At 48.8% G+C, this 10,950-nt stretch overlaps 19 non-coding genes and 16 pseudogenes across 19 annotated transcripts; all 35 read left to right on the top strand.

Moving 5' to 3' along the window:
* Positions 1–67: 67 nt before the first annotated feature.
* Positions 68–186, top strand: LOC124885989. The gene has a single exon (XR_007043139.1). It is a non-coding gene; the product is annotated as a 5S ribosomal RNA (ribosomal RNA).
* Positions 187–584: 398 nt separating this feature from the next.
* Positions 585–703, top strand: LOC124886072 (annotated as a pseudogene).
* Positions 704–879: 176 nt separating this feature from the next.
* On the top strand, positions 880–998 carry LOC124886071 (annotated as a pseudogene).
* Positions 999–1,175: 177 nt separating this feature from the next.
* On the top strand, positions 1,176–1,294 carry LOC124885984. The gene has a single exon (XR_007043134.1). It is a non-coding gene; the product is annotated as a 5S ribosomal RNA (ribosomal RNA).
* Positions 1,295–1,957: 663 nt separating this feature from the next.
* LOC124885945 lies at positions 1,958–2,076 on the top strand. Its single transcript, XR_007043095.1, has one exon. It is a non-coding gene; the product is annotated as a 5S ribosomal RNA (ribosomal RNA).
* Positions 2,077–2,251: 175 nt separating this feature from the next.
* LOC124886102 lies at positions 2,252–2,368 on the top strand (annotated as a pseudogene).
* Positions 2,369–2,541: 173 nt separating this feature from the next.
* On the top strand, positions 2,542–2,660 carry LOC124886117 (annotated as a pseudogene).
* Positions 2,661–2,835: 175 nt separating this feature from the next.
* On the top strand, positions 2,836–2,955 carry LOC124886115 (annotated as a pseudogene).
* A 173-nt stretch (positions 2,956–3,128) lies between these two features.
* LOC124886262 lies at positions 3,129–3,247 on the top strand. Its single transcript, XR_007043348.1, has one exon. It is a non-coding gene; the product is annotated as a 5S ribosomal RNA (ribosomal RNA).
* Positions 3,248–3,423: 176 nt separating this feature from the next.
* On the top strand, positions 3,424–3,542 carry LOC124886347. Its single transcript, XR_007043433.1, has one exon. It is a non-coding gene; the product is annotated as a 5S ribosomal RNA (ribosomal RNA).
* A 171-nt stretch (positions 3,543–3,713) lies between these two features.
* LOC124886127 lies at positions 3,714–3,833 on the top strand (annotated as a pseudogene).
* A 297-nt stretch (positions 3,834–4,130) lies between these two features.
* Positions 4,131–4,248, top strand: LOC124886305. The gene has a single exon (XR_007043392.1). It is a non-coding gene; the product is annotated as a 5S ribosomal RNA (ribosomal RNA).
* A 177-nt stretch (positions 4,249–4,425) lies between these two features.
* Positions 4,426–4,544, top strand: LOC124885992. Its single transcript, XR_007043142.1, has one exon. It is a non-coding gene; the product is annotated as a 5S ribosomal RNA (ribosomal RNA).
* Positions 4,545–4,719: 175 nt separating this feature from the next.
* LOC124886120 lies at positions 4,720–4,839 on the top strand (annotated as a pseudogene).
* Positions 4,840–5,014: 175 nt separating this feature from the next.
* On the top strand, positions 5,015–5,133 carry LOC124886107 (annotated as a pseudogene).
* Positions 5,134–5,309: 176 nt separating this feature from the next.
* On the top strand, positions 5,310–5,427 carry LOC124886013. Its single transcript, XR_007043163.1, has one exon. It is a non-coding gene; the product is annotated as a 5S ribosomal RNA (ribosomal RNA).
* A 175-nt stretch (positions 5,428–5,602) lies between these two features.
* On the top strand, positions 5,603–5,721 carry LOC124886104 (annotated as a pseudogene).
* A 176-nt stretch (positions 5,722–5,897) lies between these two features.
* LOC124886112 lies at positions 5,898–6,016 on the top strand (annotated as a pseudogene).
* Positions 6,017–6,191: 175 nt separating this feature from the next.
* On the top strand, positions 6,192–6,310 carry LOC124886106 (annotated as a pseudogene).
* Positions 6,311–6,426: 116 nt separating this feature from the next.
* LOC124886123 lies at positions 6,427–6,545 on the top strand (annotated as a pseudogene).
* A 177-nt stretch (positions 6,546–6,722) lies between these two features.
* On the top strand, positions 6,723–6,841 carry LOC124886125 (annotated as a pseudogene).
* A 176-nt stretch (positions 6,842–7,017) lies between these two features.
* LOC124885942 lies at positions 7,018–7,136 on the top strand. The gene has a single exon (XR_007043092.1). It is a non-coding gene; the product is annotated as a 5S ribosomal RNA (ribosomal RNA).
* Positions 7,137–7,312: 176 nt separating this feature from the next.
* On the top strand, positions 7,313–7,431 carry LOC124886021. Its single transcript, XR_007043171.1, has one exon. It is a non-coding gene; the product is annotated as a 5S ribosomal RNA (ribosomal RNA).
* Positions 7,432–7,607: 176 nt separating this feature from the next.
* LOC124885990 lies at positions 7,608–7,726 on the top strand. The gene has a single exon (XR_007043140.1). It is a non-coding gene; the product is annotated as a 5S ribosomal RNA (ribosomal RNA).
* A 163-nt stretch (positions 7,727–7,889) lies between these two features.
* On the top strand, positions 7,890–8,008 carry LOC124886022. The gene has a single exon (XR_007043172.1). It is a non-coding gene; the product is annotated as a 5S ribosomal RNA (ribosomal RNA).
* Positions 8,009–8,186: 178 nt separating this feature from the next.
* On the top strand, positions 8,187–8,304 carry LOC124886090 (annotated as a pseudogene).
* Positions 8,305–8,480: 176 nt separating this feature from the next.
* Positions 8,481–8,599, top strand: LOC124886151. Its single transcript, XR_007043239.1, has one exon. It is a non-coding gene; the product is annotated as a 5S ribosomal RNA (ribosomal RNA).
* A 178-nt stretch (positions 8,600–8,777) lies between these two features.
* On the top strand, positions 8,778–8,896 carry LOC124886050. Its single transcript, XR_007043199.1, has one exon. It is a non-coding gene; the product is annotated as a 5S ribosomal RNA (ribosomal RNA).
* Positions 8,897–9,072: 176 nt separating this feature from the next.
* LOC124886036 lies at positions 9,073–9,191 on the top strand. The gene has a single exon (XR_007043185.1). It is a non-coding gene; the product is annotated as a 5S ribosomal RNA (ribosomal RNA).
* A 163-nt stretch (positions 9,192–9,354) lies between these two features.
* Positions 9,355–9,473, top strand: LOC124886140. Its single transcript, XR_007043229.1, has one exon. It is a non-coding gene; the product is annotated as a 5S ribosomal RNA (ribosomal RNA).
* Positions 9,474–9,649: 176 nt separating this feature from the next.
* On the top strand, positions 9,650–9,768 carry LOC124886094 (annotated as a pseudogene).
* Positions 9,769–9,932: 164 nt separating this feature from the next.
* LOC124885929 lies at positions 9,933–10,051 on the top strand. The gene has a single exon (XR_007043079.1). It is a non-coding gene; the product is annotated as a 5S ribosomal RNA (ribosomal RNA).
* Positions 10,052–10,226: 175 nt separating this feature from the next.
* Positions 10,227–10,345, top strand: LOC124886122 (annotated as a pseudogene).
* A 176-nt stretch (positions 10,346–10,521) lies between these two features.
* LOC124886052 lies at positions 10,522–10,640 on the top strand. The gene has a single exon (XR_007043201.1). It is a non-coding gene; the product is annotated as a 5S ribosomal RNA (ribosomal RNA).
* Positions 10,641–10,802: 162 nt separating this feature from the next.
* Positions 10,803–10,921, top strand: LOC124886206. The gene has a single exon (XR_007043292.1). It is a non-coding gene; the product is annotated as a 5S ribosomal RNA (ribosomal RNA).
* The last annotated feature ends 29 nt before the right edge of the window (positions 10,922–10,950 follow it).

Here is a 10,950-nt window from a genome sequence, read left to right as displayed (position 1 = left end):
GCGTGCGGGGTGTGACGGGCGGCGCAGGAGAAAGAGGCTTAATAGAATTTGGAGTGCTGGAAATGATGAATGCGATCATACCAGCACTAACGCACCGGATCCCATCAGAACTCCGAAGTAAAGCGTGCTTGGGCGAGAGTAGTACTAGGATGGGTGATCCCCTCGTAAGTCCTCATGTTGCATCCCTTCATTTTTTTTCCTTTAAAATTTGGTTTAATTTTGCCTGTTCGATCGGCGAATCGTTTTGTTTTTCCACTTGACGGAAACGAGAAAAGGGGCGAAGCACGGGGGCGCGCGTGCGGGGTGTGTCGGGCGGCGCAGGAGAAAGGGGCTTAATAAAATTTAGAGTGCTTGAGCGAGAGTAGTAGTAGTATGGATGACCCCCTAGGAAGTCCTCGTGTTACATCCGTTCCTTTTTTTTCTTTTAAAATTCGGTTTAATTTTGCTAGTTCTATCGGTTAATCTTTTTGTTTTTCCACTTGACGGAAATGAGAAAGGGGGAGTGGCGCGGGGGCGCACGTGCGGGGTGTGACGGGAGGCGCAGGAGAAAGAGGCTTAATAGAATTTGGAGTGCTGATAATGACGGATGCGATCATACCTACACTAACGCATCGGATCCCATCAGCACTCTGAAGTTAAGCGTGCTTGGGCGAGAGTTCTACTAGGATGGGTGACCCCTTGGAAAGTCCTCGTGATGCATCCCTTCCTTTTTCATATCCTTTAAAATTTGGTTTAATTTTTCGATTCTATCGGCGAATCTTTTTGTTTTTCCTCTTGAGGTAAACGAGAAAGGGGGCGAGGCACGGGGGCGCGCGTGCAAAGTGTGACGGGCGGCGCAGGAGAAAGAGGCTTAATAGAATTTGGAGTGCTAAGAATGACGGATGCGATCATTCCAGCACTAACGCACCGGGTCTCATTAGAACTCTGAAGTTAAGCGTGCTGTGGCGAGAGTAGTACTAGGATGGGTGACCCCCTGGAAAGTCCTCGTGTTCCATCTCTTCCTCTTTTTTCTCCTTTAAAATTCGGTTTAATTTTGCCGGTTCGATCGGTGAATCTTTTTGTTTTTCCTATTGGTGGAAACGAGAAAGAGGGAAAGGCGCAGGGGCGCCCGTGCGGGGTGTGATGGGCGGCGAAGGAGAAAGAGGTATAGTAGAATTTGGAGTGCTGGGAATGTCGGATGCGATCATACCAGCACTAACGCATCAGATCCCATCAGAACTCCGAAGTCAAGCGTGCTTGGGCGAGAGTAGTACTAGGATGGGTAACCCCCTGGGAAGTCCTCGTGTTAGATCCTTTTCTTTTTTTTTTTCCTTTAAAATTCAGTTTAATTTTGCCGGTTCGATCGGTGAATCTTTTTGTTTTTTCTCTTGGCGGAAATAAGAAAGGGGGCGAGGCGCGGAGACCCGCGTGCGGGGTGTGACGGGCGGCGCAGGAGAAAGAGGTTTAATACAATTTGGAGTGTTAGGAATGATGGATGGCGTACCGGATCCCATCAGAACCCTGATGTTTAGCGTGCTTGGGCGAGAGTAGTACTAAGATGGGTGACCCCCTGAGAAGTCCTCGTGCTGCATCCCTTTTTTTTTCCTTTAAAATTCGGTTTAATTTTGACGGTTCGATCGGCGAATCTCTTTGTTTTTCCTCCTTGCGGAAACGAGAAAGGGGGCGAAGCACGGGGGCGTGCGTGCGGGGTGTGACGTGCGGCGCAGGATAAAAAGGCTTAATAGAATTTGGAGTTCTGAGAATGACGGTTGCGATCATACCAGTCCTCGTGTTGCATCCCTACCTTTTTTTTTTCCTCTATAATTCGGTTTAATTTTGCAGGTTCGATCGGCGAATCTTTTTGTGTTTCCTCTTGGCGGAAACAAGAAAGGAGGCGAGGCGCAAATGCCCGCGTGCGGGGTGTGACGAGCGGCGCAGGAGAAGGAGGCTTAATAGAATTTGGAGTGCTAGGAATGACGGATGCCATCATACCAGCACTAACGCACCGGATCCCATCAGAACTCCGAAGCTAAGCGTTCTTGGGTGAGAGTAGTACTAGGATGGGTGACCCCCTGAGAAGTCCTCGTGATGCATCCCTTCCTTTTATTTTCGTTTAAAATTCGATTTAATTTTGCCGGTTCTATTGGTGAATCTTTTTATTTTTCTCTTGGGGGAAACGAGAAAGAGGGCGAGGCGCGGGGGCTTGCGTGCGGGGTGTGACTGGCGGCGCAGGAGGAAGAGGCATAATAGAATTTGGAGTGCTGGGAATGTCGGATGCTATCATACCAGCATAACGCACCGGATCCATCAGAACTCCGAAATTAAGCGTTCTTGGGCGAGAGTAGTACTAGGATTGGTGACCCCCTGGGAAGTCCTCGTGTTGCATCCCTTTTTTTTTTCTTTTAAAATTCGATTTAATTTTACCGGTTCGATAGGCGAATCTTTTTGTTTTTTCCCTTGATGGAAACGTGAAAAAGGGCGATGCGCAGGGGCGCGCGTGCGGGGTTTGACAAGCGGCGCAGGCGAAAGAGGCTTAATAGAATTTGGAATGCTGGGAATGATTGATGCGATCAAACCAGCACTAACGCACAGAATCCCATCAGAACTATGAAGTTAAGCGTGCTCAGGCGAGAGTAGTACTAGGATCAGTGACCCTTTGGGAAGTCCTTGTGTTGCATCCCTTCCTTTTTTTTTATTATAAATTCGGTTTAATTTTGCCGATTCGATCGGCGAATCTTTTTGTTTTTTCTCTTGGCGGAAACGAGAAAGGGGGCGATGCGCGGGGGCGCGCTTGCGGGGTGAGATGGGTGGCGCAGGTGAAAGAGGCTTAATAGAATTATGAGTGCTGGGAATGACGGATGCGATCATACCAGAACTGATGCACCGAATCCCATCAGAACTATGTAGTTATGCGTGCTCAGGCGAGAGTAGTACTAGGATCGGTGACCCCTCTGGGAAGTCCTCGTGTTGCATTCCTTTTTTTTTTCCTTTAAAATTCGGTTTAATTTTGCCATTTCGATCGAGGAATCTTTTTGTTTTTCTTCTTTACGGAAACGAGAACGGGGGCGAGGCGAGATAGCGCGCGTGCGCCGAGTAACGGGCGGCGTAGGGGAAAGAGGATTAATAGAATTTGGAGTGCTGGAAATGACGGATGCGATCATACCAGCACTAACGCACCGGATCCCATCAGAACTCCGAAGTTAAGCGTGCATTGGTGAGAGTAGTACTAGGATGGGTAACCCTCTGGGAAGTCCTCGTGTTGCATTCCTTCCTTTTTTTTTCCTTTAAAATTAGGTTTAATTTTACCGGTTTGATCAAGGAATCTTTTTGTTTTTCCTCTTGACGGAAATGTGAACGGAGGCGAGGAGCGATGGCGCGCGTGCGGGGCGTAACGGGCAGCGTAGGAGAAAGAGGATTAATAGTATTTGGAGTGCCGGGAATGACGGATGCGATCATACCAGCACTAACGCACCGGATCCCATTAGAACTTCGAAGTTAAGCGTGCATTGGCGAGAGTAGTACTGGGATGGGTGACTCCCTGGGAATTCCTCGTGTTGCATCCCTTTTTTTTCCTTTAAAATTCAGTTTAGTTTTGCCGGTTCGATCGGAGAATCTTTTTGTTTTTCCTGTTGGCGGAAACGAGAAAGGGGGCGATGTGCGGGGGCGCGCGTGCGGTGTGTGACAGGTGGCGCAGGAGAAAGAGGCTTAATAGAATTTGGAGGGCTGAAAATGACGGATGCGATCATACCAGAACTAACGCACCGAATCCCATCAGAATTCTGTAGTTAAGCGTGCTCAGGCGAGAGTAGTGCTATGATCGGTGAGCCCCCTGGGAAGTCCTCGTGTTGCATTCCTTTTTTTTTTTCGTTTAAAATTCGGTTTAATTTTGCCGGTTTGATCGGCGAATCTTTTTGTTTTTTCTATTGGCGAAAACGAGAAAGAGAGCGAGGCGCGGGGGCGTGCGTGCAGGGTGTGATGGGCGGCGCAGGAGAAAGAGGCTTAATAGAATTTGGAGTGCTGGGAATGATGGATGCGTTCATACCAGCACTAACGCACCGATACCGATCAGAACTCTTAAGTTATGCGTGCTTGGGTGTAACGGGCAGCGCAGGAGAAAGAAGCTTAATAGAATTTGTAGTGCTGAGAATGACGGATGCGATCATACCAGCACTAACGCACCGGATCCCATCAGAACACCGAAGTGAAGCGTGCTTGGGCGAGAGTAGTACTAGGATGGGCGACCCTTGGGAAGTCCTCGTGTTGCATCCCTTCCTTTTATTTTCCCTTTAAAATTCGGTTTAATTTTGCCGGTTCGATCGGCGTATCTTTTTGTTTTTCCTCTTGGCAGAAACGAGAAAGGGGGCGAGGCGCGGGGGCGTGCGTGCGGGGTGTGACGGGCGGCGCAGGAGAAAGAGGCTTAATAGAATTTGGAGTTCGGAGAATGACGGATGCGATCATAGCAGCACTAACGCACCGGATCCCAACCGAACTCCGAAGTTAAGCGTGCTTGGGTGAGAATAGTACTAGGATGGGTGACACCTTGGGAAGTCCTCGTGTTGCATCCGTTCCTTTTTTTTCCTTTAAAATTCTGTTTAATTTTACCGGTTCGATCGGCGAATCTTTTTGTTTTTCCTCTTGGAGTAAACGAGAAGGGGGGTGAGGCGCGGGGGCGCGCGTGCGGGGTATGACGGGCGGCGCAGGAGAAAGAGGCTTAGTAGAATTTGGAGTGCTTGGAATTACGGATGCGTTCATACCAGAACTAACGCACCGAATCCCATCAGAACTCTGTAGTTAAGCGTGCTCAGGCGAAAGTAGTACTAGGATCGGTGACCCCCTTAGGAAGTCCTCGTGTTGCATTCCTTCCTTTTTTTTCGTTTAAAATTTGGTTTAATTTTGCCGGTTCGATTGGAAAATCTTTTTGTTTTTCCTCTTGGCAGAAACGAGAAAGGGGGTGAGGAGACGGGGCGCGCGTGCGTGGTGTGACGGACGGCGCAGGAGAAAGAGGCTTTGTAGAATTTGGAGTGTTGGGAATGACGGATGCGATCATACAACCACAAACGCACCAAATCCCATCAGAACTCCGAAGTTAAGCGTGCTTGGGCGAGACTAGTACTAGGATGGGGGACCCCCTCTGAAGTCCTAGTGTTGCAGCCCTTCCTTTTCTTTTTCCTTTAAAATTCGGTTTAATGTGGCGGTTCGATCGGAGAATCATTTTGTTTTTTTCTCTTGGTGAAGACGAGAAAAGGGGCAAGGCACGGGGGCGCGCGTGCGGGGTGTGACGGGCGGCGCAGGAGAAAGAGCCTTAATAGAATTTGGAGTGCTGGATTGATGGATGCGATCATTCCAGCACTAACGCACCGGATCCCATCAGAACTCCGAAGTGAAGCGTGCTAGGGGGAGAGTAGTATTAGGATCGGTGACCCCCTGGAAGTCCTTATGTTGCATCCCTTCCTTTTTTTCCCTTTAAAATTCGCTTTCATTTTGCCTGTTCGATCGGCAAATCTTTTTGTTTTCCCACTTGGCGGAAACGAGAAAGAGGTCGAGGCGCGGGGGCGCGCGTGCAGGGTGTGACGGGCAGCGCAGGAGAAAGAGGCTTAATAGAATTTGGAGTGTTGAGAATGACGGATGCGATTATTCCAGCATTAACGCACCGGATCCCTTCAGAACTCTGAAGTTTAGCGTGCGTGAGCGAGAGTAGTACTAGGATGGGTGACCCCCTAGGATGTTGTCGTGTTGCATCCTATCCTTTTTTTTCCATTTAAAATTCGGTTAAATTTTACCTGTTCAATCGGCGAATCTTTTTGTTTTTCCTCTTGACGGAAATGAGAAAAGGGGATAGGTGCGGTGGCGCGCGTGCGGGGTGTGACGGGCGGCGCTGGAGAAAGAGGCTTAATAGAATTTGGAGTGCTGGGAATGACGGATGCGAACATACCAGCACTAACGCACCGGATCCTATTAGAACTCCGAAGTTAACCAAGCTTGGACGATAGTAGTACTAGGATAGGTGACCCCCTGGGAAGTCCTCGTGATACATCCCTTCCTTATTTTATCCTTTAAAATTTGGTTTAATTTTGCCGGTTCGATCGGAGAATCTTTTTGTTTTTCCTCTTGGCGGAGACGAGAAAGGGGGCGTGTCACGGGGGCGCGCACGGGGGTGTGACGGGCGGCGCAGTAGAAAGAGGCTTAATAGAATTTGTAGTGCTGAGAATGACGGATGCGATTATACCAGCACTAACGCATCGGATCCCATCAGAGCTTCGAAGTTAAGCGTGCTTGGGCGAGAGTAAGACTAGGGTGTGTGACCCCCTGTGAAGTCTTCGGGTTGCATCCCTTCTTTTTTTTCCCTTTAAAATTCAGTTTAATTTTGCAAGTTCGATCGGCGAATCTTTTTGTGACGGGCGGTGCAGGAAAAAGAGGCTTGATAGAATTTTGAGTGCTGGGAATGACGGATGCGATGATACCAACACTAATGCACCGGACCCCATTAGAACTCCGAAGTTAAGCGTGCTTGTGAGAGAGTAGTAATAGGATGGTTGACTACCTGAGGAGTCCTCGTGTTGTATCCCTTAATTTATTTTTTTCCTTTAAAATTCGGTTTAATTTTGCCGGTTCGATCGGCAAATCTTTTCGTTTTTCCACTTGGCGGAAACGAGAAAAGGGGCGAGGCACGGGGGCGCACGTGCGAGTTTGACGGGCGGCGCAGGAGAAAGAGGCTTAATAGAATTTGGAGTGCTGAGAATGACGGATGCGATCATACCAGCACTTACGCACCGGATCCCATCAGAACTCCGAAGTTATAAGTGTTTCGACTAGAGTAGCACTAGGATTGGTGACCCACTGGGAAGTCATCGTGTTGCATCCCTTTCTTTTTTTTTCCTTTAAAATTCGGTTTAATTTTGTGGTTTCGATGTGGGAATCTTTTTGTTTTTCCTCTTGACGGAAACGAGAAAGTGGGCGAGGCGCGGGGGCGTGCGTGCGGGGTGTGACGGACGGCGCAGGAGAAAGAGGCTAAATAGAATTTGGATTGCTGGGAATGATGGATGCGATCATACCAGCACTAACGCACCGGATCCCATCAGAACTTTGAAGTGAAGCGTGCTTGGGCGAGAGTAGTACTAGGATGGGTGACCCTAAGGGAAGTATTCGTGTTGCATCCCTTTCTTTTTTTTCCCTTTAAAATTTGGTTTAATTTTGCCGGTTTGATCTGCGAATCTTTTTGTTTTTCCTCTAGACGGAAAGGAGAAATGGGGCGAGTCGCGGGGGCACGCTTGCGGGGAGTGACGGGCGGATCAGGAAAAAGAGGCTTAAGAGAATTTAGAGTGCTGGGATTGACGGATGCGATCGTACCAGCACTAACGCACCGGATCCTATTAGAACTCCGATGTTAAGCGTGCTTGGGCGAGAGTAGTACCAGTATAGGTGACCCCCTAGGAAGTCCTCGTGTTACATCCCTTTCTTATTTTTTCCTTTAAAATTCGGTTTAATTTTGCCGGATCGATCGGCGAATCTCTTTGTTTTTCCTCTTGGCGGAACCCAGAAAGGGGGCGAGGCACGGGGGCGCGCGTGCGGGGTGTGACGGGCGGCGTAGGAGAAAGAGGCTTAATAGAATTTGGAGTGCCGGGAATGATGGATGCGATCAAACCAGCACTAACGCACCGGATTCCATCAGAACTCCGAAGTTATGCGTGCTTGGGTGAAAGTAGTTCTAGGATGGGTGACCCCCTGGGAAGTCCTCGTGTTGCATCCCTTCTCTTTTTTTTCCTTTAAAATTTCGTTTAATTTTGCCGGTTCGATCGGCGAATCATTTTGTTTTTTCTCTTGCCGGAAATGAGAAAGGGGGCACGCGCGCAGGGTGTAACGGGCGGCGCAGGAAAAAGAGGATTAATAGAATTTGGAGTGCTGAGAATGACGGGTGCGATCATACCAGCACTAACGCACCGGATCCCATCAGAACTTCAAAGTTAAGCGTTTTTTGGCGAGAGTAGTACTAAGATGGGTGATCCCCTGGGAAGTCCTCGTGTTGCATCCCTTCCTATTTTTTTTTCATTGAAAATTCGGCTTAATTTTGCCAGTTCGATCGGCTAATCCTTTTGTTTTTCCTTTTGACGGAAACGAGAAAGCGGGCGAGGCGCGGGGGTGCGCTTGCAGGGTGTGACGGGCGGCGTTGGAGAAAGAGGCTTAATAGAATTTGGAGTGCTGGAAATGACGAATGCGATCATACCAGCACTAACGCACCGGATCCCATCAGAACTTCGAAGTTAAGCGTGCTTGGGCGAGAGTAGTACTAGGATTGGAGAACCACTGAAAATCCTCTTGTTGCATCCATTCCTTTTTTTTTCCTTTAAAATTTGGTGTAATTTTTTCGGTTCCATCGGCGAGTCTGTTTGTTTTTCTGCTTGGCGAAAAGGAGAATGGGGGCGAGGCGCGGGGGCGTGCGTGCGGGGTGTGACGGGCGGCGCAAGAGAAGGAGGTTTAATAGAATTTGGAGTTTTAAGAATAACGGATGCGTTCATACCAGCACTAACGCACCGGATCCCATCAGAACTCCGAAGTTAAGCTTGCTTGGGCGAGAGTAGTACTAGGATTGGTGACCCCCTGGGAAGTCCTCGTGTTGCATCCCTTCCTATTTTTTTTTACGTTAAAATTTGGTTTAATTTTGCCTGTTTGATCGGCGAATCCATTTGTTTTTCCTCTTGATGGAAACGAGAAAGGGGGCGACGCGCAGGGGCGCGCGTCCGGGGTGTGACGGGCGGCACAGGAGAAAGTGGCTTAATAGAATTTGCTGTGCTGGTAATATCGGATTCGATCATACCAGCACTAACGCACCGGATCCCATCAGAACATCAACATTAAGCGTGCATGGGCGAGAGTAGTACTAGGATGGGTGACCCCCTGGGAAGTCCTCGTGTTGCATTCCTTCATTTTTTCTTCCTATAAAATTCAGTTTAATTTTACCGGATCGATCGGCGAATCTTTTTGTTTTTCTTCTTGGCGGAACCCAGAAAGAGGGCGAGGCACGGGGGAGCGCGTGCGGGGTGTGACGGGCGACGTAGGAGAAAGAGGCTTAATAGAATTTAGAGCGCCGTGAATGACGGATGCGATCATACCAGCACTAACGCACCGGATTCCATCAGAGCTCCGAAGTTATGCGTGCTTGGGCGAAAGTAATACTAGGATGGGTGATCCCCTTGGAAGTCCTTGTGTTGCATCCCTTCCCTTTTTTTTCCTTTAAAATTCCGTTTAATTTTGCCGGTTTGATCGGAGAATCATTTTGTTTTTCCTCTGGCCGGAAACGAGAACGGGGGCTCGCGTGCGGGGTGTGACGGGCGGCGCAGGAGAAAGAGGTTTAATAGAACTTGGAGTGCTGAGAATGATGGATGCGATCATACCAGCACTAACGCACCGGATCCCATCAGAACTTCAAAGTTAAGCGTGCATGGGCGAGAGTACTACTAGGATGGGTGACCCCCTGGGAAGTCCTCGTGTTGCATTCCTTTATTTTTTTTTCCTTTAAAATTCGGTTTAATTTTGTCGGATCGATCGGCGAATCTTTTTGTTTTTCCTCTTGGTAGAACGCAGAAAGGGGGTGAGGCGTGGGGGCGCGCGTGCGGGGTGTGACGGGCGGCCTAGGAGAAAGAGGATTAATAGAATTTACAGTGCCGGGAATGACGGATGCGATCATACCAGCACTAACGCGCCGGATTCCATCATAACTCCGAAGTTATGTGTCCTTGTGCGAAAGTAGTACTAGGATGGGTGACCCTCTTGGAAGTCCTCGTGTTGCATCCATTCCCTTTTTTTTACTTTAAAATTACGTTAAATTTTGCTGGTTCGATCGGAGAATCATTTTGTTTTTCCTATTGCCGGAAACGAGAAAGGGGGCGAAACGTGCAGGGTGTGACGGGCTGCGCAGGAGAAAGAGGTTTAATAGAATTTAGAGTACTGAGAATGACGGATGCGATCATACCAGCACTAATGCACCGGATCCCATCAAATTTCCGAAGTTAACCGTGCTTGGGCGAGAGTAGTACTAGGATGGGTGACCCCCTTGGAAGTCCTCGTGTTGCATCCCTTCTTTTTTTTTCCTTTTAAATTCTGTTTAATTTTGCCGGTTCAATCAGCGAATCTTTTTATTTTTCCTCTATACGAAAATGAGAAAGGGGGCGAGACGCGGAGGTGCGCGTGCGAGGTGTGACGGGCGGCCTAGGAGATAGAGGCTTAATTGAATTTGGAGTGCTGGTAATGACGGATGCGCTCATACCAGCATTAACGCATCGGATCCCATCAGAACTCCGAAGTTAAACGTGCTTCGACTAGAGTAGCACTAGGATTGGTGACCCACTGGGAAGTCATCGTGTTGCATCCCTTCCTTTTTTTTTCCTTTAAAATTCGGTTTAATTTTGTCGGTTCGATCGACAAATCATTTTGTTTTTCCTCTTGACAGAAACGAGAAAGGGGACGAGGCGCGAGGGCGCGCGTGCGGGGTGTGACGAACGGCGCAGGAGAAAGAGGCTTAATAGAATTTGGAGTGCTGAGAATGACGGATGAGATCATATCAGCACTAACGCACCGGATCCCATTAGAACTCCGAATTTAAGCGTGCTTGGGCGAGAGTAGTACTAGGATGGGTGACCCCCTGGTAAGTCTTCGTGGTACATCTCTTCTTTTTTTTTCCTTTAAAATTAGGTTTAATTTTGCCGGTTCGATCGGCGAATCTTTTTATTTTTCCTCTTGCCAGAAACGAGAAAGGGGGCGCGCGTGCGGGGAGTGACGGGCGGCGCAGGAGGAAGAGGCTTAATAGAATTTGGAGTGTTGACAACAACGGATGCGATCATACTAGCACTAACGCACAGGATCCCATCAGAACTCCGAAGTTAAGCGTGCTTGGGCGAGAGTTGTACTAGGATGGGTGACCCCCTGGGTAGTCCTCGTGTTGCATCCCTTCCCTTTTTTTTCCTTTAAAATTCGATT

This window comes from Capsicum annuum, chromosome 7 (assembly GCF_002878395.1).
Source record: "Capsicum annuum cultivar UCD-10X-F1 chromosome 7, UCD10Xv1.1, whole genome shotgun sequence".
Lineage (NCBI taxonomy): Eukaryota > Viridiplantae > Streptophyta > Magnoliopsida > Solanales > Solanaceae > Capsicum > Capsicum annuum.
The sequence above is the reverse complement of the archived record's forward strand: the minus strand, read 5'-3'. Positions and strand labels throughout refer to the sequence as shown.